The 27574-nt window shown below is 39.2% G+C and overlaps 1 long non-coding RNA gene across 1 annotated transcript in view; it reads left to right on the top strand.

The window, feature by feature from the left end:
- The window catches only part of LOC144050432 (uncharacterized), a 76915-nt gene that overhangs the window by 4078 nt on the left and 45263 nt on the right, over positions 1–27574 (top strand). Inside the window, exon 2 of the long non-coding RNA XR_013293845.1 lies at positions 10819–10951. This is a non-coding gene — a long non-coding RNA (uncharacterized LOC144050432). The remainder of the gene's footprint in view (positions 1–10818; positions 10952–27574) is intronic.

The raw sequence follows: 27574 nt of genomic DNA, 5'->3' as shown, positions 1-27574 counted from the left end.
GCCAGCTAATAAGAACTACTTTTGTCATGTAACAATCGTACAATGACAAATTGATGATTGCGTCCCGGCCTCATCCGGCTCGAGCTTATTATCAGCAAGGTGTAATATAAATATGCAAATCTGCCGCTTGAACTTTACAATCTTCGGCTGAGGCTATTCATCTCCTCCAAAGCGTTCGTTTACACGCGGCGAGCTCCTCATACATCACGCCGTGTCATTTTGAAAGCAAATATTAATCAATTGAGCGCAGAGGGTCGACTTTCTTTTGGTGAATTTGCCCATAAGAGAAGAACTCTGCGTTTCTTTCCAGAACCTTCCAAACGTGGTGAGGCCACAGCCAACCGGCAAAAAGTTCAAAGGAAAAACGTTGACTTCCTTTGACTGTTTTCTTGTAAAATGTCAACTTTCCTCATTGAGATCTTTTTCTTCTTAAATTCCACCTATTTTCTTACATTACTGTGACTTAATACTTGTAAATCTACAGTTTTATTACTTATTCATGTAAATTGATTTCAAATTATTAAGGCTTTGGAACCTTGTTCTCGTAAAGCTAATTATATTGGTCGACAGAATTAGAAGAGCTTTTTTACTTAACTTATTATGATTTATTTCTTCTCCTTTTATACCTGAACTTTATAATATTTGTAGCATCTTGTAAACTTAATATTGTCTCTCTAACAAATGGCTTTCTTCTCATAATGGTAGATCTTTACTCGAGTAAATGTACAACTTTGAATGGTTAATGTTACCCCCCCCCCTCAAATTCTTATACAATATAGTCAATCTTTGATTTTCTTTTTTTTTTTTTTTCAATCTTTGATTTCCTTTCACCGTATTATTACTTTATGAGCGGATTTTTCTTTTTGTAATATTGCAAACTTCATTCTGTTTCAAAAAGGTTTTATTGAAAAAACATCGGGTCATAAAAATGCACATTTTTCATTTTTATTGAACTATTCCAAATTTCGTCTTAGAATATGGCAACTTTTTTTTCTTAAAACTTTCCTTTGTTCTTTAAGTATACCTTGACATTTTCTACAAAATATTTTGGATTTATTCTTTTCCATATTTTAGCACAAATTTAGACTCGTAAACCTCTGACTTTGGCATTAGCTCAACATTTTATGTCCTCCTAAAAAAATAGCAATTATAACAACTTCATTCTTGTAAAAGTATGAAGTCATTGAAGAACCGGTGAGTAAAATATGAGAACCATTGGTAGGTGAACATCATCCTTGTAAACGCATCCATTTGTTATTCTTGAAATTCAACAACTTTATTATTTGTTTTTTTATATTTTGTATTATTAAGTTCGTTCTCTCTCTCAGAAGCAATTTAGCTTGTCAATATGCATTACAGTATATATAAAACTTTTTTCTGATTTTCTTTCAGTTGGGTCTGATTTCCATGACTTAATTTCTGGTATATTTTTATTATTTGTTTTGCATATTTCAAATTACGTCAATGATCGTTGTGGGGTTTTCTTTCATCAACGGAGGGGTACAAGATAACGACAAACAGTCTTGCTTGAAGTTGTAGAAGGTCACGCGTGAGATGATAATGGCCACTAAGCTTCTCATAATCTTTGAAAGAAAAAAAAAAAGTCTGAAGTCGAGTCATGCAGACGTTTCTTTTTTTTCAGCTTACGCGTTAATGTTCATACAAGTTAAAGCTCATTAAGCTGGTTCCGCTGTGCCGCACCGGCGTGACCATTCAGTTTCACAGGAAGCCGGCTGACATTCCAACTGGGGTGTAATGAGTCGGAATAATACGGCGATATCCTGCCCGCCGGCCCTCCGAGCCTGATATCGTTTGCTCGTCATAACATCATAACGTTGCAGAAAAAGAGCTTGCGATCTGGTGTCCTGTTTACATATGCTGGCCGTAGTTACACTGATGCATCCAGTTAGTTATTGGGGGGGTTGTTGTAATGGGCAGAACTATCTAGTACTGCAATCAGACTTTAATTTAAATTGCTTCTACATACTGATGTGGCAACATTACAAGTTAGAAATGTTTTTTTGGGGGGGTTTATTAACTCATTCACTGCCATTGGCAGCAATAGATGTCAATTAATTTGAACTTTTTCTATTAGTTTATTTTTTTTTGTTAACAAGAGTATGAAAGCTTAGAATTTTTTTTTGTACATTTAGAACAGATATAAAATTTGTGATTAATCGTGAGTTAACTCGTGAAGTCATGCAATTAATTACGATTACAAATTTTAATCACCCGATGCCCCTAATTTTTTAATAATCTTTTCTTTGATTTTTTTTAAAAATTGATAAGCTTTTTTTCTTTTCTTTTTTTTTTAAAAAGATTATTAAAAATTGGGGGCGTCAGGCGATTATAATTTTTAATTGTAATTAATCGCATGACTGCACTAATTAACTCACGATTAATCACAAATTTTATATCTGTTCTAATACAATAAAAAACATCTAGGTATTCATACTCTTGTTAACTAAAGTGGGAAAAATGTTCAACTAATAGAAATAGTTTAAATGAATTTTTGACGTCTATAGCCGTCGATGGCAGTGAATGAGTTAATTTACCACTGCTGTTTGGGCTTACATTGGATGCTGGCTTAATACATTTGTCTAGCACTACTGTGTCGTCGTCATCCTTGCGTACCCCTCAAAAACCCTTTCCCTGAGGGCTGCCCCCCGCTCGATGGCGTCAGACGGAGCAGACAAACGATGATAAAGTGATCCTCGCGTGACTTTGACAGGCATGACAGGCAGCAGCAGGGCGGGCCTGCGCAATAACGCCAGTCAGCTTGGAGCGACGTGCACTTAAATCTGCGAGAACGCAGTCAAACTAAAGAGCCACGCTCGACACAACGCGCGCCTTCATTATTGCCGGCAGCCACTTAATGAGTAAGAGAAAGCTCTTAGGGATGCAACATTTAAAACACTCATTATTGCAGAGGGGTGACCGATGAAAGAGAAAAACTTGAAAAAAAGTGTTGACTCCCACATTGCGAAATTACTTTGGTTCCTTAAAATCTCTTTTATTATTTTGGGGTTTTAGGTTTGGACATGGTGGTTCACACATCTGCTTCATAGTTCTGGTTTGAGGACTCTACTTTTTCCAGGTACTTAGACTCTAAAAACTCTAAAAATGCGTTGTGTAGCTTTAAAACCTAGTGTCGTTAGTGCCATCTAGTGGTCAAAGAATAGCATGACATTTCGCAGAAAACAAGTATTCCCATTTTTGCTCCATTAACTAATAACTTTCAAATTGACATAGGAGGAAACATCCGGTAAAAATACTTTTTACTTCTACTCAGCAAGTACATTTCAGGGCCTGTACTTTTTAACTTTTACTTGAGTAAATATTTGAGAGTACTTTTTTTTTTTTTACTCAAGTATTTGTACTTTTACTCAAGGAGAGAAGGTCAGTACTTTTCCCATCTCTGCAGATGTGGAAGGTAAGCTGTGGTCGACCCATTGGGTCCGACACGTGATGCTAGCACCACCTCATTCGCAAAGTTGTCCTTTGGGCATCCGTAGCAGGAAGATGGCGGCAAAACATGGCAGCTCTACTAAGGTTAGACTACAGACATGTATTACAAATAGTGATTACTAGACCTACGATTCTGATATATATATATATATATATATATATATAAAATGTACGCGATAAATTTTTTTGCATTCTATAGACATAAACAGTCGTTAAAAAAAAAAGAATGAATTATTAGTTCACCACTGGATGGCGCTAGGGATCACTGAATGTCCTTTTAAAAGGCGTGACTGGGTGACGTTCAGGAGCGCTGACTCTATCTTCAGTTGGCCATTTTTTTTGCGGTAAATTCCGTTTTGGCATCTTTTCCATGCTCCTTGTGAGTGTTTTCATTTTGTATTTGCGTGTTTGACTTTCCCGTTCACACGGTATCGGCAGGTAATGAAACCCCACCCCATGGTGCCATTTTCCTTCGGCGTGACCTCCCCGGCGCACCATGCGGCGCTTTGCAAATCAATACAGTCAAGAGAAGCTGACAAAGAGGCGAGGCGCGACGTGTAATAAATGACAATTCGCCGTCAGCGCCGGCGAGCGTGCGTGTCGCTGACAACCGCTGTCGGCCGCAGTCGTTTTCATGTGACGACTGGCTGTTATGTTGAAAGTGGGATTCATTTGGCGCGACTGTCTGGCACAGATGCTGATATTACAAGTAAGCACCTAGTTCCCACCCACCAAACACCCGCCACCTTTCCCAGTGCTGACAGACGTATTACAGTTCTATCTTTTTATTGTTGTTGTCTTTCAAAAAGAAAAACAGCTATATTGAAAGCAATTTTCCTCTTAACGCGGTCAAATTGTTCTGAGAAAATTGTATCTGCCATGGCTTGGAGATGATTGGCTGCATCTTTTGTTTGCTGGCAGACACGAATGGAAGGATTTCATATGCCGAATGGGGATGTAGTTTGAGGGGGACAATTGGGGGTGGGGGTGGGGGGGTGCAGTGCATATTAAACGACGTGTTGTGAACAATGAGTGTGAAATTTCACACGCTCCGGATGATGAAAATGGCTGCCGCCGTGCCAGGTGGAGGCGAAATAGAAATGTGATGCATATTTGTTGAAGTGCAAAGAGTTGGTGTTGAGTGGTGGGAAGATGTTTCTTTTACAAACTTATAAACTACAACAACAACAAATCTGAGCGGCTGGGATCTGCAATTTCTCGCCAAGATTTCAAGCCAGTTGTCTTGATGATTTGATCCAAAGATTAGAAGAATAAAATGGACTTTGGAGTACGCAAGTGTCTTCTCAAATGGGATCAAATGCGTTACCGTTGGCAGAATAAATGTTTCTACTCATTTTTCATAAATTTCATCTTATGTGCGCAGTTGGGTGTTGTTAAACTTACCTAACATGCCCACTCTGTCATGTAGAAATTTTAAAATGGATGCAATTCCAAATATATTGGTTTTGACGTGCTTGACCAATACGATGGGAGACGACCACTCTACCACTGAACCATGCCGCCCCAATATGCATTCATAGCCACATAACATCTACTTAATAAAGGAATACTTGACTCTCTGAGCCAATTTCAACAGAAAAAGTTTATATTTTATCCAGAATTTATTTGAAAATGAAGTTATTTTTTTCACAAAAGTTTGCACATCCCGACACGAGAAGATAACAAACAGTTTTGTGCAATTTTTTTTCGCCATTCATTGTGCAATTGAAAATGTTTACCCGACCTTATTTCAAGTTATCAATACTCGCGACCGGCTGCCCTCGTACGGCCTGAAAAATAGAAAATTGCCATTAATTTCATGCAATTTTATTTAAGGGACACTTGACACATTGAGCCATTTTCAGCGGTAAAAAGTTAACATTTTGTCTGTAATTAACTCATTCACTCCCAGCCATTTTTACTGAAACAACCTCCTTCGGTCCCAGCTTTTTTTCACTGGATTTTGACAGATTTTGCACAGAATATTGTGTTCTATTGCTGTAAAAACATGGAACGTACCAAAATAAAGATTAGAGTCTCTTCGTTCATCAGGAAAAAAAAGTATAAAAAGTATATTTCTATGTGTTTCCATTTTGCAGCAATTAGGATTAGAATATAGCTAAGTTTCGTCATTATTCTCAAATCTGTTTCTAACAGTGGGGGAAACAGCTTGTTTGCCAGCTTGCCCTGGTTGATCTCTTATACTCTGCTGCCACCTGCTGGCAGTTTTTTTAATAGCTACCATTGCTTCATCAATTCTCTCCAGTTGAGAGGCTGCGCCAAAGAATTCTGTATGCTATAGCTTACCCCCACCCCCATTAAAAACGTATGAATACGTCTTTGGGAGCATGGTGATATTTAAAATTGAGATTCATAATTTTTCATGTACAGGGAAGGAAGTAGGTAACGACCAATCATGCCTCAGTTTGCTGACCAAACCCAGAAAACAGGTGAGCTATGATTGGCCGTTAACTACTTCCTCAGCACAGGTGATGTCATCTTCAATCGACAGCAAGTGGAAAAATTAGTTTTTAAAGGTATTAATTGTATACAAAAAATTTTTTTTTCAAATTCATTCTGGACAAAATATTTACTTTTTATGCTGAAAATGGCTATCACTTCATTTGCGTGAATCTCAAGTTCATTGAATTTCACATTTTTGTGGGGTGAAATCAGGAATCAGGCACTTTATGGTATAATTGACTCACATGAACTCCAGCATCAGGCAAAAAAAAAGAAAAAGAAAGACCAGCCCAACCTGGTGTGTTAGGTTCATAATGCAAACTTTTTGTGAGACTTGCACGTGTGATCAAGTCACACGTGCTCTGCTAATTGCCGCTGCTGCGTATTGGCCACGTCCTGACATTTCTCACTATGGACATAATGAGTTATGAAAGTGGAAGAGTCCACACTGTTATCCGATCAAGCTGTTGGTTCTGCGACCCATCCATTAGTCGTTATTGTTTTCCCCAAACGTGACATTGATTCCATTTACAGCCAATCAATGGCAAATGATTGCGACATTCAAATATGACCTTAAAACTGGCCCGTGTTTAACAGCTATGATGTGGATTAAACTTTTGCTAATGAGGTGATTTTTCTTCGCTCGGGGGACGGGCGCGTGACATCGTCCCGTTGGGAGCGGTCACTAAAAATTAGATCAATTATTGGCGCTTTTCTCGATTACCGTCGCCACCCTGCCTCATTTACGTAATTAATAACCGGCCTCCAGATCAGGCAAAGAGCACTTTATTAATAACAATCCGCACGTGTTGATGGAGTGGCATCATAATCAATTGTGGCGACCGCGCAATGCTAATTAGCGCCGTTATTAATTGTTACAGTTGTGAAATGTGAGCGCGACATGCTGTCGGCGCCTTTGTAGAGCAATCAGCCCATTGAAAACGGCAAAACTAATTAGGCATTCAGCGAGCGGGCTGGGAATCCAAATGAGACGGTATCGGGCCTGACAGCTGGCAGCCGAGGCGCCGTTCACACTGGGCGGGTGGTAGGGGGACAAAAAGCCACATTATCCTGGCAGGGCCCGACGACAACAGGAAAAAGACATGTATTGCAAACTAATAAATACATTCACAGCAGCCGCCAGACATAATCGCGCAATTGTCCAATGAAATGCCCGCGTCGCGCCTTTTGTTGGGCCCACAAGGGCCGTTTATGCATTTATCCTGCTGGGCAGTACCACCTCCCACCAGTAAGGGAGAGGGGGGGGGGAGGGGGGATAATTTTTGACAAGGTTCAAGAGAATATGAAATGACGTTCCAGATCAAACTTTTGCGCTTTGTAGTGTTAACATATACTATGTATTATAGCCTAATTTAATAAAGGGTTATTCGTTCTTGTGGAATTTATAGGCTGCGTGCTGAAAGCTAATTGCTGTAAGTGAGAGTCTTCCACTTGCTGGTGTGATAAGAGCGCTTGTCAAGAGAGAGCATATGTCACCACGTCAAGCGCAAGAAAGCTGATACGGCCAAAAGACAATATGAGAGTAATGTAATATGTGCCATATGTTGAGCATAAATGTTGGTGAAAAATGTCATCAAGTAGCACCAATGAGGTGAGGCCATTATGGTAAATTTGCTGTAATGTACACCTTGCTTTTCAGTGCAGACACTTGATATATGGTTTGGGGGGGGGGGGGGGTTTCTGTAATAAATACTTGAACTGCAGGTGTCACCTGATTGAACAGGATTTGAACGTCATTTTTAATATGGTATAAAAACACCGTTCAAATGTCATGACTTGCTTCAATAATTCTGTTTATCGTATGACTCCACATTACTTACAGTATTGGCACAATATCAACTTTTCTCCCATTCATTTTCAATGGGACTGAACACAAAGCCCCACTTTCTACGCCCGCTTCCATACATACAACTGACCATCATTACCACCTGTCCTGTACTGCTCAGTGGCACATTTGGTAAATTGCCTTGTCCAGTAACGAGGAGGTCGCGAGTTCAAATCCCACTACTGACTGTACATTGCAAATATATCCGTGGCAATTATGCTAAGGGATATACCAACTGACTATCATAGTTCCACTTTTCCATGGAAATGAATGGAGGGTACTGCCTCCCTAGGTGGCGCTATTGAGTGATTTTTGTTGTTGTTGCATTTTTTTCTTTGGATATCATTAGTTCCACTTTTCCATCTAAATGAATGGAGAGTACTTTCAGATAACACTTTTCCATATAAATGTCAATTTGCTTCAAAAATTCACACCTCCCGGGTTCAAGTGTTCTTTTTATTCATTTATCTTATCTACAATTAATACTTTGTAATTTTCACATCATTTATCTTTCAATTTACTCCATAAGCATTCAGTTATTAGCATTCAGCTTCCCGCATTCCCACGCAATTTCTGCAGAAATTGCACTTAGTCTAGTTGTTAGTTTTTGCTTTTTATAACCACGTCACTTTTACCAACACACTATATGAAGTTCTTAGAACAATCTATGTAGCACTTTATGATACTGTAACACCAATTACTACTTTCCTATTAGCCCGGGCATTTTAGGGCATTACAAAAAAATAAAAAATACACGATTAGCTGTATCCTTCTAGTCAACCGCAAATGCTCTGCACCAGTATTAGCATTTCAAGGCTACACTAATATGAGCTAAAAGTGTGCTTGCAGTAGCAGAAAGACAACACTCAACCCCGTGTGTTTGCATTTACACTTTGACCTGCGTATATTGTGAAACGTCCATTGTGGCCTGCTGAAGTAGCACACAGCGTAGCCCATGACCAGCATACGGCTTTCAATCCATTTCTTTATGTTATTATTATGTGGTTTCCTCTAATGCAATTACAGCGGACGACTATAATGCGATTTGGGCATTGTTTATTATTCAATTACAGGGACGTATCTGGGCCCGTCTTGCGTGCGAGGCTCGCCCTCGGAGCGCCTCCTTTAACGGCTCAGAAGTCGTGCCCTCTGTGGAGATCATTGTGACTGCCAATTGGATTAGCGTGACGGAAGAAGTCACTCCTTATGAGGCTTAAAGTGTAACGACAAGCCCGGTCAAATTCATTTTCCACTCAGTTCTCAGTGATCGTCTGCTGGAAAAAAAACAAAACATTCAGATTGGTTCCCGTCTTGTCTTGTTACGATGACAGCGATTTATGGCCTGCTGCTAACTGCTGCCAGGGGTCTTTTTCCGGAATTTTTCAATTGTCGCTGCAAATTGGATTAAATTTGCGGCGCAGTTCCGTTTTAATGTGCAATTAATTAGCAAAACTAACATTCTTATTAGAGCTTTAATGATGTTCTCCTCATAGCCAATGAGGTCATATGTACTTGCAATTATACTTAGACTCTCACTTAGCTGCTCATGCTAGGTACAGTGTATTCACATTGCATGTTACAAAACCAATTTCTTTTTTTCCATTCTCTAGTCTTTCATACAATATTTGAGTTCCTGTTCCTATTCAGACTTCCTAGTTCCCAGTGGAGGAATTGAACAAGGAGTCTTGTTATGGCAGGCGAAATGTGATAATATCAATCATAATTGTGTTGGGTGTAATCTGTCTGTCTGTCAGCGTGGGAAGCATCAAGAGGGTCGAGTGGTGGAGCCCTCCTCCATTAATAATAGGGCGGGATCGATGAGCTACAGTTCCACTGTCACGACTTTAATGGCGGCTGGCTTTCTTGGCCCCCGCCGATCAATAGCGCGTCTCCTCGGGGTCCGCTCTGGGTCCGGGGGACCTAAACGACACCTCGGATGTGACTGCGCAACTGACTCGTTTGGGGTGTTTACTTTGTACACCAGCAGAAAAATATCTGATTTGAACTCTACAGTGGGGATTTTGCATGAGGGGCAAAGGGGCAGTGCCCCAACACGTCCAGTGGGTGGCACTGTCGGGTTTTGTTTTTAATTCATTCACTCCCAGCTATTTTCACTGAAGCAACCCCCTTCGCTCCCGGCGGTTTTACTGGATTTTGACTGATTTTGCAAGGCCCACAGAATATTGTGTTCTATTGCTATAAAAACATGGAACCTGCCAAAAGAAAGATTAGAGTCTCTTCTTTCGTCAGGAAAAAAAGTATATTTCTATCTGTTTCCGTTTTGCAGTAATTAGCATTAGAATATAGATACGTTTAATCATTATTCACAAATCTGTTTAAAACTGTGGGTAAATGAGCTTTTCGCAGCATGGACCTGGTTGATCTCTTATACTCTGCTACCACCTGCTGGCCGTTTTTATAATAACTACAATTACTTCAGGCCAACCATTCTCTTCAGTTCACAGGCTGCATAAAAAACTGTAGCATAAAAAAAAACATTAAAACAATTTATGAATACGTCTTTGGGAGCATGGTAATATTTAAAATAGAACATATTTATACGTTTTTGGGAGCAAATGAGTTAATGATCTTTATTTTTGAAAAATTAGCACTTTTTTCTCCAAATATAACTTTATTCTCATATTATTACTTCATTCTTGTGGAACTATAATTTTTTTTCTCAAAACAAAGAAAAAAGTTATTTCATTTATTCTTTTTCTTATCATTATTTTATGATACTCCCCACCCCATGTAATACTACCAATGTACCAAGAAGTATTTAACATGCTGAAGTGGAGTGTGTACCTCCCTGCAATACAACAAACTCAACACAACACAGCACACGTCATTGCAGACAACATCATAGCGCTTTCCCACTACAACTTCACGAAAAGTGTCTGTTAATAAAACAAACAAGTGTTGTTTACAAAGCAGGAACGAGCGCTCCTGAGGTTCCCTCATGAGGTTGTGATCACAGTGACCTCTTGCAGGGAAGCAATTGAGTGTGGTGGCTGCGAACTAACGTCTGCTTTTCCCCTCAGATGGGCACAGCTGGAAAAGATCCGCCACCCAGCCAGACAGAGCCAGGCTCGCACCTCCCACTGCTGATACCTCCCCCAAGCACTGGCATCTCTCCTCCTTCCTGCTGCGTGATGCTCGCACCCGTTTGCGGACGTGAGTAGACCACTACAATACTATAACGTGGTTCACGTCTCGCTGTTTTGCGGATTTTTTAGTGCAATTTTTAATTTTTTTTTTACAGTAATGTACCGATTTTATAGAATTTATGAAGGTTTGAACATTGAGAATGTTTAAACAAGACAGAAATGTGAGAAAATGTAAATGTCTCGATGAGAAGAGTGTATAAACTGTGTGGTGAAGGGTTTTAGAGCCTTAAAAATCTAACTAATTTGTGGATTAAATTTATTGCGGGTATTTTTTGGAACCTAACGAGGGAACAGTGTAATTTAATTAATCTGGGATGATGTTCGCTCTCCTGATTTTACATCACTCATATATTTTTAATGGTGTTATTTAATTATTTCAGTCATTAACTCATTCACTCCCAGCCATTTTCGCTGAAGCAATCCCCTTCGCTCCCGACTGTTTTACTGGATTTTGACTGGTTTTGCAAGGCCCGCAGAATATTGTGTTGTATTGCTATAAAAACATGAAACCTACCAAAAAGTATATTTCTATCCGTTTCCGTTTTGCAGCAATTGGCATTAGAATATAGCTAGGTTTCATCATTATTCACAAATCTGTTTAAAACAGTGGGGAAAATAGCTTTGTTGCAACATGGCCCTGGTTGATCTCTTATACTCTACTGCCACCTGCTGGCCATTTTTTTATAATAACTACCATTGCTTCAAGCAAAAACAAACAAACATAAAAAACGTATAAATACATTTTGGGACACTGGAAATATTTAAAATAGGACATATATATATGTTTTTGGTGCAAATGAGTTAATGTATTACCATTTTAAAATGTTACATCAATAACGTGACATTTTAATTTTAACAGTCGTTGAGTTTGGCTTTTGTGTTATTTAAATGACATTAGTGTAAGTAATATTAGCAGTAGTTCACATATTTTTGAAATTGAATGATAATTAAAAATGTAGAAAATGTAGCAGGGTTCTAGTATACAACATTGTCTGAGCAGCACTTAGCTGTAAATGTACCTTCAAGAGTGCAGTCGTGCATTCAAGGGTTACCAGAGTGCAACAGATGCTTGACTCTTGAAGAGGGACAGAAAAGCTTAAGAGTGTGCTGGTGAAGACACGTTAACATAAAACTGATGGTAGCACAAGTTCTCTATGACAAGTTACGCTTTGAAAGACCGCTGAAATGGCTGTTTTGAATCAAAACAGCAGACTTCCTGTGTCTTTTCAAGCTGAATTTATTTGGACATTTTTGTGGTTCTAAGTCATAATAGACAAGGATACCAAATTTCATGTTGATCATCAAACTTTCAAGCCATTCAAACAAATTTTTGGGGCAATTTCTTGTCATCCAGTTGTCTCGTATATGTGTTTCATGTTTGGTAGGAATTGTACAAAATCTATAAGACATGTTAAAATGGGCCTAAAATGGGTGCTTTAAATCAAAATGGCAGACTTCCTGTATCTTTTCAGGCATATATTATTTGGACTTTTTTTGTGGTTCTCCTCCTGATAGACATGACTACCAAATTTCATGTTTGTAAAGTGAAACTGGACACGGTCTGAATTTTAAAAAGTATGTTTTTGGGTCCGGTATCAGCTCTCGCTAAAATCGGGAAGAAGCAGTCGGGCGGAGGGAAGGGGCGAGAGAGGTTGGGGGTGTTTGCCCTGACTTCACACATCCCCTCTATCTCAAACAGGATCCCCCGCTGTGGGGCAGAATTGCAATTAGCATGCTAAAGGTAGCACTAAGGCGCGACCTTCTTTGAACGCCACTTCTGGACCTGGGCGACCGACTCCCTGAAATGGGACGAATCAAGCATGTGGAGAGCGCATTCAGGAGGTTAACTTCTGTTAAATTGAGGAAGTCACAGGCTGACAAACTCAAGCCCACTGTGTTGTAAGAATAACTCAGCAGATGAGATACAAGTGATGCAGTTCAGCAACTCTACTGTTAACAGCCACTAAGGTAGGATGAACCATGACCATGAGTTGAAAATATGCAACAGTATCTATTTCTCCTATGGACAAAAAAAAAAAGGCACGATAAATAATTCAGTTAAAAGCTAAGCTGTTACGTCAAGTAAATGATGACCGAGTGCAAATAAGCATTATTATCTCAATCGTATATCTAAAAATAAAAAATCTAAAAACGATTATTAAAAATGAATAACTATACTCTTATGTACACTGAACAATGACAAAATATCTAGCAATCTAATTCTAGAAATGTTTTATAGCCTTAATATTATGAGAAACAAACTGAATTCTGCCTGAGGGCCTTTTCGCACTGCACTTAGCAATGCGCAGCTGTGATGCGATGTTCCCTCAAGTTGACAAATGTTCGAGAGCGGTATTGTTGCGACGTCAGAAGGCACATCCAATAGCAGAGGGGCTGGCGGAGTGATTTCAGAATGCCAACGGCAATAGACCAATCAGTGGAAAACACCTCCTTGTTACTTCCTGGTAGTCACTTAGCATTGAGCTTTCTTACTTTTTTCAATGCCGAATTGTTGACACAACCCCTCAGATTGCGCATGTGTACCTAATATTGTGACCGTTGCATGCAAGCCATCATTTAGTTGTAGTTTTGGCTTAATTTTTGGATTTGCGCAATGAGGTCCGGCCTGGTCTCGAGCAGACGTTAGGCTCAAGTGTTTCTCATCGGCTTATGTTAATGTCGGGATCAAGTGTGACCGCTCCAATAGAAAGCTAGTGACACGGCCTGTCTGTCACCTGACACCTGCCAATAGTGGGGGTCTTGGGGCAGGGGGGGGGGGCACACATGCAGCCCAGGCACACCTGATAATTATTGAATTATACACAGCACGCCTCTTTCACTAACCTCTCCTCTCCCGGGACCCAGCTGTTCATGAAATACCTCCCAGTAAGACGGGGGGGGGGGGGGGGGGGGGGGCTTCTTGGGAGGGGGGAGAAAAGACATAAAAAAAAAGCATTATGCTTCAGTGGCTCTCAATAACGTGGACATTTTTTAAGAGAGGCCAAGTGAAAAGATACAATTTCACTCAATGAAATGCAATGGGACGACACAAAGGAGACAATATAGTGCAATCTGGAGGTCAGTGACACTGTTGCCTGTTGCTGTAATGACTACACTTGCCTTCATACCGTGCGCCGCCATTGTGTCGGGCTTCACTTCTACCTTGTAATGCGTTCATCCCGTTCATATTCGGTCACAAAAGAGCACCAGGATGGCGGCTGTGTTATTCGCTTGACACGCGTGACAGACCCATTAAATCTCAGGTGGCAGCGGAATCATTTGGATTCTTACGGGGGGGGGGGGGGGGGGGGGTGGGGGGGGATTAGGTACACTAATAACCACACTAATATACATATTGTTCAAGAATGATCTTTTCTGTCATGGAAAGAAACATTAATGCTGTTGCCCTTAAATATATACTTTTAATTATGCAGCATTTTTGTAGATCCCCCTATTTGCAGAAAAAAAAGGTTTTAATATTCATGTTTTTCTTGGAAAACCCTGATTGACAGTAAATCAGCTTTTTTTTTTCAAGAATTTTATGAGTTTATTTCCCCTCAATGCATTTATAATAAGCATTAACTATATGCAAAATTTCACTATTTGTGGGCGGCCTGCTTCCTGTGCCCCCCCCCCGCCAAAAATAAAATATATATTTCAATTAAAGTAAAATGTAATTAAAATGATTTACTGTGGGGGGATGTTTAGGAATCCGATGAATTGTATTTGAATTATTGAATTAAATACTACATAACATATTAAGAATAAAATAAAGGTAATTGAAATTATTTTATTTGGAGGACAACCATAGTAATTCTATTTAAATTGAATATTATAAATTTAAGAAACGTAATTTAATTTAAAATAAGTTAAATTAAAATCTAACATTATTTTTCGATGGGGGACATTTAGGAATTTTATTTCATGATAATCAAATAAATTTTTTAAAGGAAATATTTCAAGATTTTTTTTGTTATTAATGTAATATGTGCAAAACAAATAATATATAAGATATTAAAAATATTAAATAAAATTGTGTTAGTTTAAATAGATTTTTTAAAAGTCTTCCCATTCAAAATTTTTTGTTGATTTTCTTTTCAATTTTATTTAAAATATGTTATTGAAATTGACTAAGGGTAAAATAATATACAATATATTAAAAATAAATATTAAAAATGTACAATTAAAAAAAAATAATAATAAATTATTCCCCAATCTTGAAACCAACTTGGATTTTTATTTTATTTTTTTTAATATATCTATATATTTTTAAGTATTTCCAGTCAAAAAATTGTGTTATCTTTTCAATTTTATATAAAATATAATGTTATTCACATTTACCAAGGGTATTATTTCAGGCATCCATATTGTTCCATTCTAAGAAATCTTGTTTGTGTGTGCAAATGTTGGTATTTTTATACACAACAGTGACACAAAGCAGACACTTCAGGGTAAAAAGGTCAACTTTACTTTTTAAACCCTGTGTCTGTTTTGCACAAGCATAAGGCTAGTGCAAAAGTACGTTTACTTGCAGAGGAATCTTTTCTATTGTTATCCACTTTGCAGTACTGAAACCCAATCGGCGTTCAAAGAGCACGTCCTTTCTGTTTTATTGTCTCTCAAAGTTGAAAGCTGACGAATAAATCAAATAATTAAAAAAAGCAAAAGCAGTGTATTTATCTCCAGTTTTGATGTGTGTTGCAGTTTTAAAGGATGGCGAGCGAGCGGGGGTAATGAAAAGGACTGCAGTAGACAAAAAAAACAAAAAAAAACAGCACGTCCAGCCAACCACTTAAGATATCTTTGAAGATGAATCAATCACGATATTATGGCGAAAGTCGGCAAGGTGGCTGGCCGCCGCCGATCGAACGCTCGGCGTCTTGCACTTCATAGCGGCCCGCGGGGGGCATCATTGACGCCCTTGATTGATCGCGCGGTGGAAGTGACTGCAGAGAAGAAAAGGATTACGCTTGTCAAAGGCCAGTCAATACAGCGGGGCCGACGCTCAAATGTTTGCACTAAATCTCAAATAGTGTTTGCAAAGCTGAAAAAGGGAAAAACAGGAGGACAAAAAAAAAAAAAAGAAGCTTCATTTTGCTCAGAGGACCACTCGAGCTGACAGGCCGGCTAATATGTGTGCGGATGAGCGTCCAAACAATTCATCACGCTAAAACTACAAGGTTGACAAGCAAAACTCTTTCAACTTTTTGAATATAAAGTTTGCCTTCTTGTTTTTCTTTTTTTCTATTGGTTTAGAACTTTTGTTGGATGTTGTAGCAACATTCCACTAGTAACTCACATTTCCATTTTTCCTTATTAGTTACTGCTACATTTTAGGGCAACATAGTGGACAAGTGATGAACTCATTCACTCCCAGCCATTTTCACTGAAGCAACCCCTTTCGCTCCCGGCTGTTTTACTGGATTGCCCACAGAATATTGTGTTCTATTGCTATAAAAACATGGAACCTACCAAAAGAAAAATTAGAGTCTCTTCTTTCATCAAGAAAAAGTGTATTTATATCTATTTACGTTTTGCAGCAATTAGCATTAAAATATAGTTAGGTTTAATCATTATTCACTAATCTGTTTAAAACAGTGGAGAAAATAGCTTTTTGCAACATGACCCTGTTTGATCTCTTATACTCTGCTGCCACCTGCTGGCCGTTTTTGTAATAACTACATTGCTTCAACCGTTTTGTGCAGTTGAGAGGCTGCATCATGTATACTCTAGCATAATAATAATAATAAAAAATATATATAAATATGTCTTTATTAGCATGGTAATATTTAAAATATATATGCATTTTTGGGAGCAAATTAGTTAACACGTTTGCCTTGCATTCCAAAACTTGCGCACTTCTGAATCTCTACACGATGCTTGTGTGGCTTTTCTCTGGGCAGTCTTTCTTCCTCCCACATTCCAAAAACATTCATGTCATCATATAAGTCCATCCATCTCATAAAAAATAATAGAATAACAGGTGGATACACGTTGCATTTCATTGTTCTGCCTGATGATTTGTAGTCAATAAATAAATATATTTTTTCAAAGATTAAAGTGGAATTTGTATAATTTCCCTCTGATATAGAGAGCATCCAGCATCATGAAATGCTTATGTTGTCTCTTTTGACGGGACCACTAGCGCCACCAAGACTTTGGTGGAAGTCTGCTCTCAGTTTCAATAAATAATGTGGTAGCAGGATGCTCCACAGGATGCTCTTTTATATATAAAAATCAAAACATGATTGATTGGGGTGTAGCATTTTTACACAAAACACCAACTTCCATAAAGTGCTATGGAGATAAATCACTGTTATCCCTGACAGCGCTGACAGCGGTTTAAGCAGCGGCAATCATGGGAAGCACCTCGGGAGCACCCCCGCCTCCCCCCTTCGTGCTGCGTTTTTTTTTTGCAAAATGTCATGAGGGATGGAAGGAAGGGGGGTAGGAATCAAACACTGACATAAACATCCCAGAGCAGTAAGCAAATTGTGTTGACGAATAAAGGTAATAAAGGTTTTGAAGGGGGGGGGGGGGGGGTTAGGAGGTGTCCCGTGTGTATTCCGCTCACCCGGGGTAAGATTATGGCGTTTGCTTTTATCTGTCAAGGATCAATATTTCAAACGTCCGATAAAAGGGGAAATTGAAGTGGGAATAGACGAGAGGGCCATAAAAGTACAAAAGCACAATTATCAAAACGCACTTAAAAGCGCCTAATAGGACACGCGCATATTAAAAATGGACGCCGCCACACACCCTGTAGTCGTTTGATCGTCGCCTTCTGCAGTGCATTGTGGCTCGCGCTTCCCTTCTGACGCCATTTATGGACCACTTTTGTCCTTTATGAGCGAGGCATTAAGAGAGAGTGTGACACAAACATTTGTTTTAAAGACAAATATCGCAGGATAAATGAAGCTGCTGCTTGTTGTCATTCAATCAAAAGTTGATTTCTGTCGTAATGTTGCTCTTCTTTTGTGCTTTTACATTGGCAGGAGTATGCGCTATACACACATATATATAGTTTATTTTGTTTCGTTGTACTTTTCCTCTTATGCTATTCCTTTGACAGCAAACAACTACTTTGTAGTGAGCATTATCGCCACCTACAGGAATGGAGTGGAACAGCACTGAACAAAACGTAGTCAATTTACAGTTTATTATGCAGCCATCCATTCAGTTGTATTAACAATTCACTATTTGACCTTTCGCTAAGCTAAGCTAGTAGTTGCTAGCAATTGTATTTCTGTTGTTCTATTCTTTTGCACTATATTTTTAAAACATCAATCATCACTTAAAACATTATTTTCCTTGTCCTGGACGTGATCATGTGAAACGCCCGCCTTTTCTTTTCCAGACATATCTAAATGATCCTTCATTAAAAACACGGATCAATACTTCTACTCTCCTGATGAAGCAGCATGAGAGGCGCTTCATTTTCACACTTTCCCCGCCTCCCAAAACAAATCAATGGCTTCCATTATCTTGTAAACACACACAAGGAGGCATCATCACACAGTTGGTGTCATTTTTAGAGGACGTTTTTGATAATGACTTGCATTAATTCAGCACAGCTATCACCAATTAATACTGTCTTACAAATTTTGCTCCAGGACACTGGAAATGACCTTTATGGATTGTATATGGGATGTTTTAAGTGAACTTTTCAACTTTCTTGAAGCACAAGAATAAAACGATTTTTTGTTAGAACTGACCTGACCTAAAATGGTTAAATATGCTCTAACCCTCAATTTACAGAGCAGTACAGTTCTGTGTTGTAACGGAATTGACAAGGCTGGACGAGCTACACAATGACTGAAAAGGTGGTTTAGGATTTTTTTAAAAAAAAATCGTGTTGACTAATGTAATGAAATCCAAGATGAGTTTAAATGAGCTGGATCAGACATCTATAATTTGTATCTATTCAATACAAATATTGCATATCCACATGTTCTTGTCAGGTTTCGGTGTCGTTTTCCCAGGCTGCTGATGCATGAAAGCTTCCCTCTTTAGTGAGCACTGCACGCTTGGCCTCATTAACAAGAACAAATAACTCCATCTTAGCCTACTATAATCAACCTTTTCAAGATGTTTCTTTTGTCCCCTCAAGTTCAAGAAGCATTTTTAAGTCCATAAAGCCCCCACCCCCACCCAACCCCTATTCAGAACTCTTAATAATAAGAACAGGAGGTTCCAAGTGTTACTTATTTTTTATCTTATTTTTTTTTAGCTGTGCTCGATACAAAGGGCCACTCTGATCATTCCTGGGACTGATTTTTAACATCTTTACTTATTTTTTAAAATGTGAAAGACGGCCATTAGGGATGTTTGATAGCACTTTTTTCTCAGACCAACACTAGTACGTACACTCTTAAAACAGTTGGGTGAAAAAAAACAACAACTATGGGTCAGAAATGGACTGATCCTCTACTTGGGTCAATTTGACCCAACTTAAGAGTAAAAAAAAAAAAAAGAAGGGCCTTTTAGTCTAAACCAATTCATAAATATTGAACAGATTCTTTACTTGGGTGAAAAAAATGGGGTCATTTTGTATAAAACAACCCAGAAAGTTGGGTCAAATTGACCCATAAAGTGGATCGGTCCATTTTTGATCCATAATTGGGTTAATTTTAAACATAATCTATATAATATATAATTTGTACATAATTATTAATACTGATATAATTGGTATGAGTACTCGCCCATCCTAACCGATATACCTGATGAGGAAAAACTAGGAAAATGTGTACTTATTGCCCTTATGTGCATGGTTTACTTGATATGAGCAACCTGAGCAGATTGGGGAGGAAAAATAACTCTTAACACAGGATCATCACCCAGGATAATCTTTCAGACATCCAACAATCGGGCGTTTTGATCATAAGGGAGGGTTTGACCTCCATCTATCCATCTTCCATGTCCTTCAGCTTTAATTTTCCCCTAGATTCAATGCACATTTTTCCCCCTGTTTGCTTTATATGATAGAAAAGTGAAGAGAAACATCTTCGGGGATGAATTTGAGTTCCCGCGGCGCCCTTGAGGGCTCATTTTCAAAATAGTAAAGGTCTCGGCGCATTATGACGGTTTGTGCTGGTGCATTTGATGGCGCTCGTGCAAACATGAGGGCGACGACCTCCAGCCATATTCCGCCGTTTTCCTATCAAAGATCGGGAGTGAGCGACCTCCCACCAAGGGGATGATGGCCCCCTTTAATCGCGTTCGGGGGAGACTTTCAAAAGTGTTTCACATGGTCGTCTCGGAAGGCAGGCAGAAGGTGACCGACTTGAAGTGGGTCGGTGCATGATCGGTGTGGGAACAAAATTCAAGGCCCGCTCTCGGTTCGATACATTCAAACAGCTTGGGTGTTATGAGACGTGGGATAGTGCAATGTGCACACACTGTCTCTCGGCCCCCGACGAGGATAATTCATTAACTTCCCTTAATCCTCCAGCAGGAAAAAAAAAAAGATGAAAAGCTTGCTGCTTATCAAAAACAATGATTTCACTGCTGCTGCTGCTACCAGAGCACCCCCCCCCCTCCGCAAACCCCTCTTTTTTTCTACATGCATGTCATGTGTTAATGAGCTTGGAAATACATTTTGGCAGCGCCATGGGATGAGAGGAGCTCAATAAAATATACACAGGAGGTCGAAACGGCAGGAGAATTTCACAAAAAAAAAAAGCTTTTTGACAATGTTAAGCCCAGCAGCCGCTTTGAGGCAACAGAAGGGTTTTTATCAGCTCTTCAGATGTTAGATCATAGGGCGCGCAAAGCTTTCCAAGGGTAAGCAAAGTCAGGCGGGGTGCTACTGTACCGCTAACACGCTAATGCTACTCATCACCAATAGTGGGAAGTAAAATAAATTTTGAATACTTGGTTACTGTACTTAAGTAGAATTTTCAGTTATTTGTACTTGAGGTTTTTTTTTATGACTTTTTACTTTTGTAAAGTGGATGTCTGTACTTTCTATTCCTTACTTTGCCAAGCTCCATGGATAAAGAAAAACAGAACTTAAAAAAGAGGTTAACAGAGAGAAGTGAAGTCATTCAAGGTTGAGATCTTGATTGCTTGAGATCTTGGGATGTTAAATAAGGATATGGAGGTGGAACGCGACAGATTCGAAACCTTCAGCTTCTGGCGTTCAAAAAAATACTTGTGTGCTGTCTCAACCTTGTTTGGACAATCAGCTAAACTCATCTTCAACATCACGACTCTGAAGACGTTGCTTACAGGTTTGATGACGAAAAAGAAGGTGAAACTGTAACAACAGTATAAGGCGATATTACTTTTCACTTACAAGTAGATGTTAAAATAAAAACACTTTAAATTTATATGAATATTTTTTTCACAAATTGACTGGACAATTAAACATTACCTCAACCACTACAGTAATGACATTAGGCTAACGCAATTAGCGAGTGCTAGCATAAAATGAAACGCTTATATAAACATCACCAAATAAACATCGTTTCAAATAATAATGTCACAGCAATGTAGATGAACAACAATAATAAGTTATACTTACCCATGATGCTACCAAAGGCATTAGATGTATGTGGATTGTGCTGGATTAGACCGTTTCTCTTACTGACTGTCTCCTAAACTTTCTGTTTTCGCCGATGCAATTTCCGGTTTAATGACGTCACGTCCTGTTGCAAACAACTGCGTTTTTTTTTTTACAATGAAATCAAGAGTTATTTAGTAAAATAATATTCTTAAATATTTACATAATTACAAACGTTATTTTAATCTATCTTAATTGAAAACACTTTTACTTTAAATCACAAACAGAACAATTTGTTTAATATGAAAAAAGACACCGTTATGGTGTATTTTTCCAATTATTATCATTAGCAAATTTAGCATTTTCTCTCAGTCAATTCATAACATTAGCACTTAGTTGCCCCCCGTTTCTAAAATAACGGAAGTGACTTCACAAACATACAAGTGCGCACGTTTCAACCTTGGTTGGAGTTCCCGTGCCGTCTTCTGAGTGCTGTTCTCGTTGACATTGTGGATGATGAAACGACAGGCACTTTAGCTACGTCCTGATGATGAAGCTGCCCGAACCCCCGTGGAGGATGATGGAATCAAAAGCACTTGTGCAGTTTAGCATCGCCATCATTACTCTCGTCCTGCTCCATTAAGACTGAGTGTGGGGCCAACATGAAGTAAAGTCACTTAAAAAAAATATGTTTATCTTTGTAGAGCTTAAAAATTGTTGACATGTTCTTTTGTTGGGCAGCAAAAGGTGGCTCAAAATGTTTTTTGTTGGACAAGGGCAAACTATGCTACTTCAAAAATGGAGACGCACGTTTTGTACCAGCCAGTGTCAAAATACTACTGAAACTTGCATGTGTTTGTTTTTGGAGGTGAATATATATACCAAATTGGTAAATGGCCTTTATCTACACTATATGGTGCCCAAGGCCTCGCATTCACACATACATTCATATATCAGTGGTCAGCTTCTGCCTTGCAGGGCGCTGCCAGGTCCACATTTTTTTTTAAAACAGTGCTAATACAAGCATATTTTAGTTCATGAATTCACAGGGAAGCTAAATAATACAATAAAATGTTGGTGTTTGTCAAAAAAAAATGCAACATAGATGTGAAGCAATTCTCGAAAAGAATGCTCATAACAACTAAATATGATCAAGTAAATCATTAAGTTTGTAAAGAAAAAATGCAACTCTGATGTGAAGCTGTCCTAGGAATAAATGTTAATACAAGATCAAGCCTATTTCGGCTCATAAAGTAAACCACCTCATATGAATATACTGTGCGTGTTTCTCCTGGACAACAGCAATATGAAACTCAAATTTGGATTTACATGTACAGTGCCGATATGTAACGCAACATGGCAAGATGTGAGTTTTGTAGCGGAAAGCGGTGATACGGAACTCCGCATCAGGATGCGCTTTAATGATGAGCAAGCTCTTTTCCAGCATTAAAAACGTGTCCTTCCGAGCTCATCTCTTTTAAAAATAAATAAAGCCAAATAAAAAACGAGCCACTTTGAAGCCGGCTTGTTTATCAAGGTGCGGCCCTTCAACCGTTAATGAATGTTGATTCAGCCAGGGCCGTATCCTGCCCGCGTCTATATCCGGCCCCCGTGATGAAGGGCCGCGCGGCTGCGGGGAAATGGAGGGTGTTTAACATTAAAAATGATGATATTGCATCAAGGCGATAAATAAGTGCGTAAATATGTGGGACGGGAAGCAGGATGACGGATAGCGGCACTTGCCGCAGCCCATTAGTTGTTGACAGCTCCTGCAAGGGAAGCAAGTGGGAATGCGCGGCCTGTAATTCTGTCTCATTACCACGCCAGACGGCACTTCCTCTCGCGCACCTTTAATTCATCTCTTATAGTTTGCCTGTCAGCCACTTTGTTTTATTGCAAACTAACTTGGCCGCTCGCTATGACGCCTGATTTATGGCGGCCAATCGAAACGCCCGCAAATCAGAGAATATTTTCATCGATTTGCTTTAGATTGTCTAAACTCTGCGTTGTTCCTGCTCACCCGTTGGCCGCTCTTTGCTGATTGGCTCTTCCCGCACTTACAAATCAATCGGCCCAAAGCAGCTGATGCCCCTGCCATCAAATCAACTCTGACGCATCAAAAATAATTATTGATGATGTTTATGTGAGCCGCACCACTTATCGGCCTTAAAGGGTACTTCAAGACGATGCTTTTGCCGCAAAATGGAATGCAGTAGCTGCATTTCAGTTCATCATGCACACAACAAGTCATAAAGGAGAAAATAGTATACATTGATATTCCTTACAGCAGTGAGATTAAGGAAAATAAATGTCACATCACAAAGAATGTTAACATTTGTAATGAAAAATGCAACATAGATGTAAAGCAGTTCTCAGAAGCTGTTTATTTGACTAAATATTTAATTATTTATACGAAAGCAAGTCTTCAAACATGTTTCAATTTAGACAAAGTGATTAAACTTCTATATATTAGTTTGCAAAACTTTCATATAAATGTTTGAGTTTGTCAGGATTATTTTTTTTTATCAACACAAGTGTGAAGCAGTTCCCAGAAACGGTGCTTATAGAAAAATATTATTTATTTATTTATATTAAAGCATGTTTCACTTTAGACAATAAATATTTGAGTTTGCAAAATGCTGAAAAAAAATGTGACACAGTTCTCAAAAACTGCCTTTGCGTTTTTACAGTTTGCATTTATAGGAAAAATGCAGCACAGGTGTGAAGCAGTTCTTAGAAACAGTGTTTCTAAATGTATTTTAGTTATTTACTTTAAATATATTTTTTTAGGTTCATACAGGAAATTATGGAGTTTGTAGTAAACAAAAAAAAAGATGTTAATGTAATTTGACCATTTATAGGAAAGCTACATGTTTATTTTCATTTTGTAAAGAACCACCCCAAAAGGCTGATCATTTCTCAAAAACAGTGCTACAACTGCTGTAAATGTGTCGTCAGGAATGTTCTGATATCGGGGTATTGGTACCATGCCTTATTTTAGAGTATCGTTCTCATTGAGGCTACCGGTGCAAGCAACCGGCACAAAAGTCGGAAACATATCTGACATTGAGTAAGTCCTCCTTGGCAGTAGATGGCGCTATGCTGCAGCAATTTGAATTGTTATCTGTAATTTTTTTGTCAGTGAAATTGTATATATCAAAAGTATTAGAAGTATTAGTGAGTACTGACACTGAGTACTCATGAAAAAGTGGTATTGAACATCCCTATATGTGGTGTTCTCAAATTCAAAAAGAAAAGAAAATCAAATGGGATTTTTTTTTTCCTTTTCCTGCAGTCACAGCGTCTTTTTCCCCGCTACCTCTGTCCTCTCCCTGGAACTCTATCTAAATCTTATTTCATCCCCTTTGGAGCTCCTCCACTACCTTGTCACTATGAAAGCCATTTGCCTGACAGTGAGGCGGACTCTCGCCGGAGCGTACTTCCTGCTACAAGGTGTGGCAGATAATTATAGAATGCATTCAGGCCAGCAGAGGTGTGCTGCTGTCCGCCTCGAATCTAAAGCCAGTCACATGCGTTTAGCTTCACCGGCCGGGAAGGGGTGGCGGGTGGGGGATGGGTAACGGTGACACTGGACAGGTTTAATGTCATGGCCACCGGCGACCGTGTCCACGTACGAGGGGGGAAACGTTGCACGTTAGCGGCGGGGTGCGTGATATGACTTTGTGATGACAAGCGGGTGATTTAGATGGAGCTGGACGCGGATGTACAGAAGCCTGAGGGCGGCTCACCTACTCGCACGTTAGCGTCACTGTCAGGAAGACGCGATGAGAGCAGAGTGGGCACTGAGTGGAGTGTTGGGGTGTTTTTTAAAATTTTTTATTTCATCCGAGATATCGAAAGAAAATGTTATAACAAATGGTTTTGCATCCTTCTAATGAGACAATGGTGTATATGCCACAGAGGAGGCGGGGCTTCCGACTTCCTGGTTTTCACACATCAGCTTTGTTTCCGTTTGGGCCGCTCGGATGCGCGTTCCCGTCGACGGGTGCGAGTGTGTAGTGCACTAGTGTGCCCGTCTCAGTTGTCCGAAGCATTTCAGAGAGTTGAGACGTCCTGCGCATCGGCGGGTGCGAGTGTTGGAACGCGGCCATCAGTGCCGAAAACGACGCTAACGTGTGAAACACGGAAGTCGGAAGTCCGTGGCATCTACACCATAATGCTGTCGGATGTGATGCTAACTTGCTAACATTGCTATGCTAACATTCAAAGTGGACATTTTTCATGGCCTGACTCTAAACAGTGAAACTAGTGGTATGCAAAATAAATAAATAAACTGCTGGAGTAGCTGTTCAGAAACAGCTGGACTCCATGCAACACAGATGTGAAGCTATTCTTCAAAGCAGTGCTAACACAAGCATATTTTAGTTCATAAATTCACAGGGAAGCTAAATCCATCCATCCATTTTCTTTACCGCTTGTCCTCACAAGGGTTGCGGGGGTTGCTGGAGCCTATCCCAGCTGGCTTCGGGCAGTAGGCGGGGCACACCCTGAACTGGTTGCCAGTCAATTGCAGGGCACACAGAGACAAACAATCATACTCACAAGCACACCTATGGACAATTTGGAGTGTCCAATCAACCTGCCATGCATGTTTTTGGAATGTGGGAGGAAACCGGAGTACCCGGAGAAAACCCACGCAAGCACGGGGAGAACATGCAAACTCCACCCAGAAAGGCCGAAGCCCGGACTCGATCTCACGTCCTCAGCACTGGGAGGCGGACGAGCTAACCAGTCAGCCACCGTGCTGCCTAAGGGAAGCTAAATCTTCAAGCATTTTTGTTTTATTTGTACAGCAAAATGTTAGTGTTTGTCAAAAAAAAATGCAACATAGATGTGAAGCAATTCTCGAAAAGAATGCTCAACTAGATATCAAGCAAATCATTGAGTCTGCAAAGAAAAATGCAACTCTGAAGTGAAGCAGTCTTAAGAAAAAATGTTAATACAAGATAAATCTTCAAATGTATTTCAGCTGATAAAGTAAATTTGTAAAGAAAAATGCAACATTGATGTGAAGCAGTGCTCATAAAGTGCGCTTATATAACAAAAATATTTTGATCGGGAAAACAGTATATGAGCAATGTTTGAGGATGTGAAGAGAAATGCAATACAGAAAGAAGCACTTCACATAAACAGAGCGAATGCAAGCAAAATCCAGAATTATTTGTCTGGTCATGGAGTTGTTGTTGTTTTTTTGTTTATGTGACCCTGAATGATGTTTTGAGCTTGTCCAAACTAATAATAAATTCTCACGAGAACAAGCTCCTCAGTCATGTTGACCTGAACAATACTGTGAGTGTCTGCTACATAGGACTGTACTGCAATGTTAAAAATGCAATGTGTGTGCGTGTGTGTGTGTGTGAGACAGACAGAGTGAGACCTGGGATGGGAGCAATTACCGTCAGTAATTTCATCTGCTGACATGCGCTCTACATGGTGTAGTAGGATTCATTTGTAAAACTGCAAGAAATGGAAACTTGTAAGCCACAAGCCGTAAAAAAAAAAGGGAAGAATTCAAATAACTTTCCTCATTGAGATGTTTTATAGATTCCACATCGCCAACGACCTTGAGAGGGTTAGGAGAGGAAGTGCCTGGTGAAAAGCAGCCTCCTGAATCTAGATTGGAAATATTAGTTAGTAGATCTTCAAATGTTTTTAAGTTTATACAGTAAATGTTTGCGTTTGTGAAGTACAATGCCACACAGATGTGAAGGAGTTGTCGGAAACACTCCATTAGCCGCAAAATGTTGCTTCAAAACTAGTTCTTCAATTATTTTTCAGTTTAAATGAAAATGTTTGAATTTGTCTAGAAAAATGTAACACAGATGTGAAGCGGTTCTCTCAAATGGTGCTTACAGTATATGGCTACCTTTTTTCATATTCAAATGACCAGAAGTCTTAATTTTTCATTCCAAAATTCCACAATAATTTGAAAAGTGTTCAAAATCATTTGCATTCCAAATGCAAATTGTTCAGCTCATTCAGAAATTCTGAAAATAAAATTTTCGTTTTTTTTTTTTTTTTTTTTGCCAACATTCAAATTCAAAGTTCAAACTTAAAACATTATTACAGCTTTACTATTGTCCACATATCACTCACGATTCAAAC

This window comes from Vanacampus margaritifer, chromosome 4 (genome assembly GCF_051991255.1).
Source record: "Vanacampus margaritifer isolate UIUO_Vmar chromosome 4, RoL_Vmar_1.0, whole genome shotgun sequence".
In the NCBI taxonomy this organism is placed as follows: domain Eukaryota; kingdom Metazoa; phylum Chordata; class Actinopteri; order Syngnathiformes; family Syngnathidae; genus Vanacampus; species Vanacampus margaritifer.
This window is presented reverse-complemented; position numbering and strand designations above follow the sequence as displayed.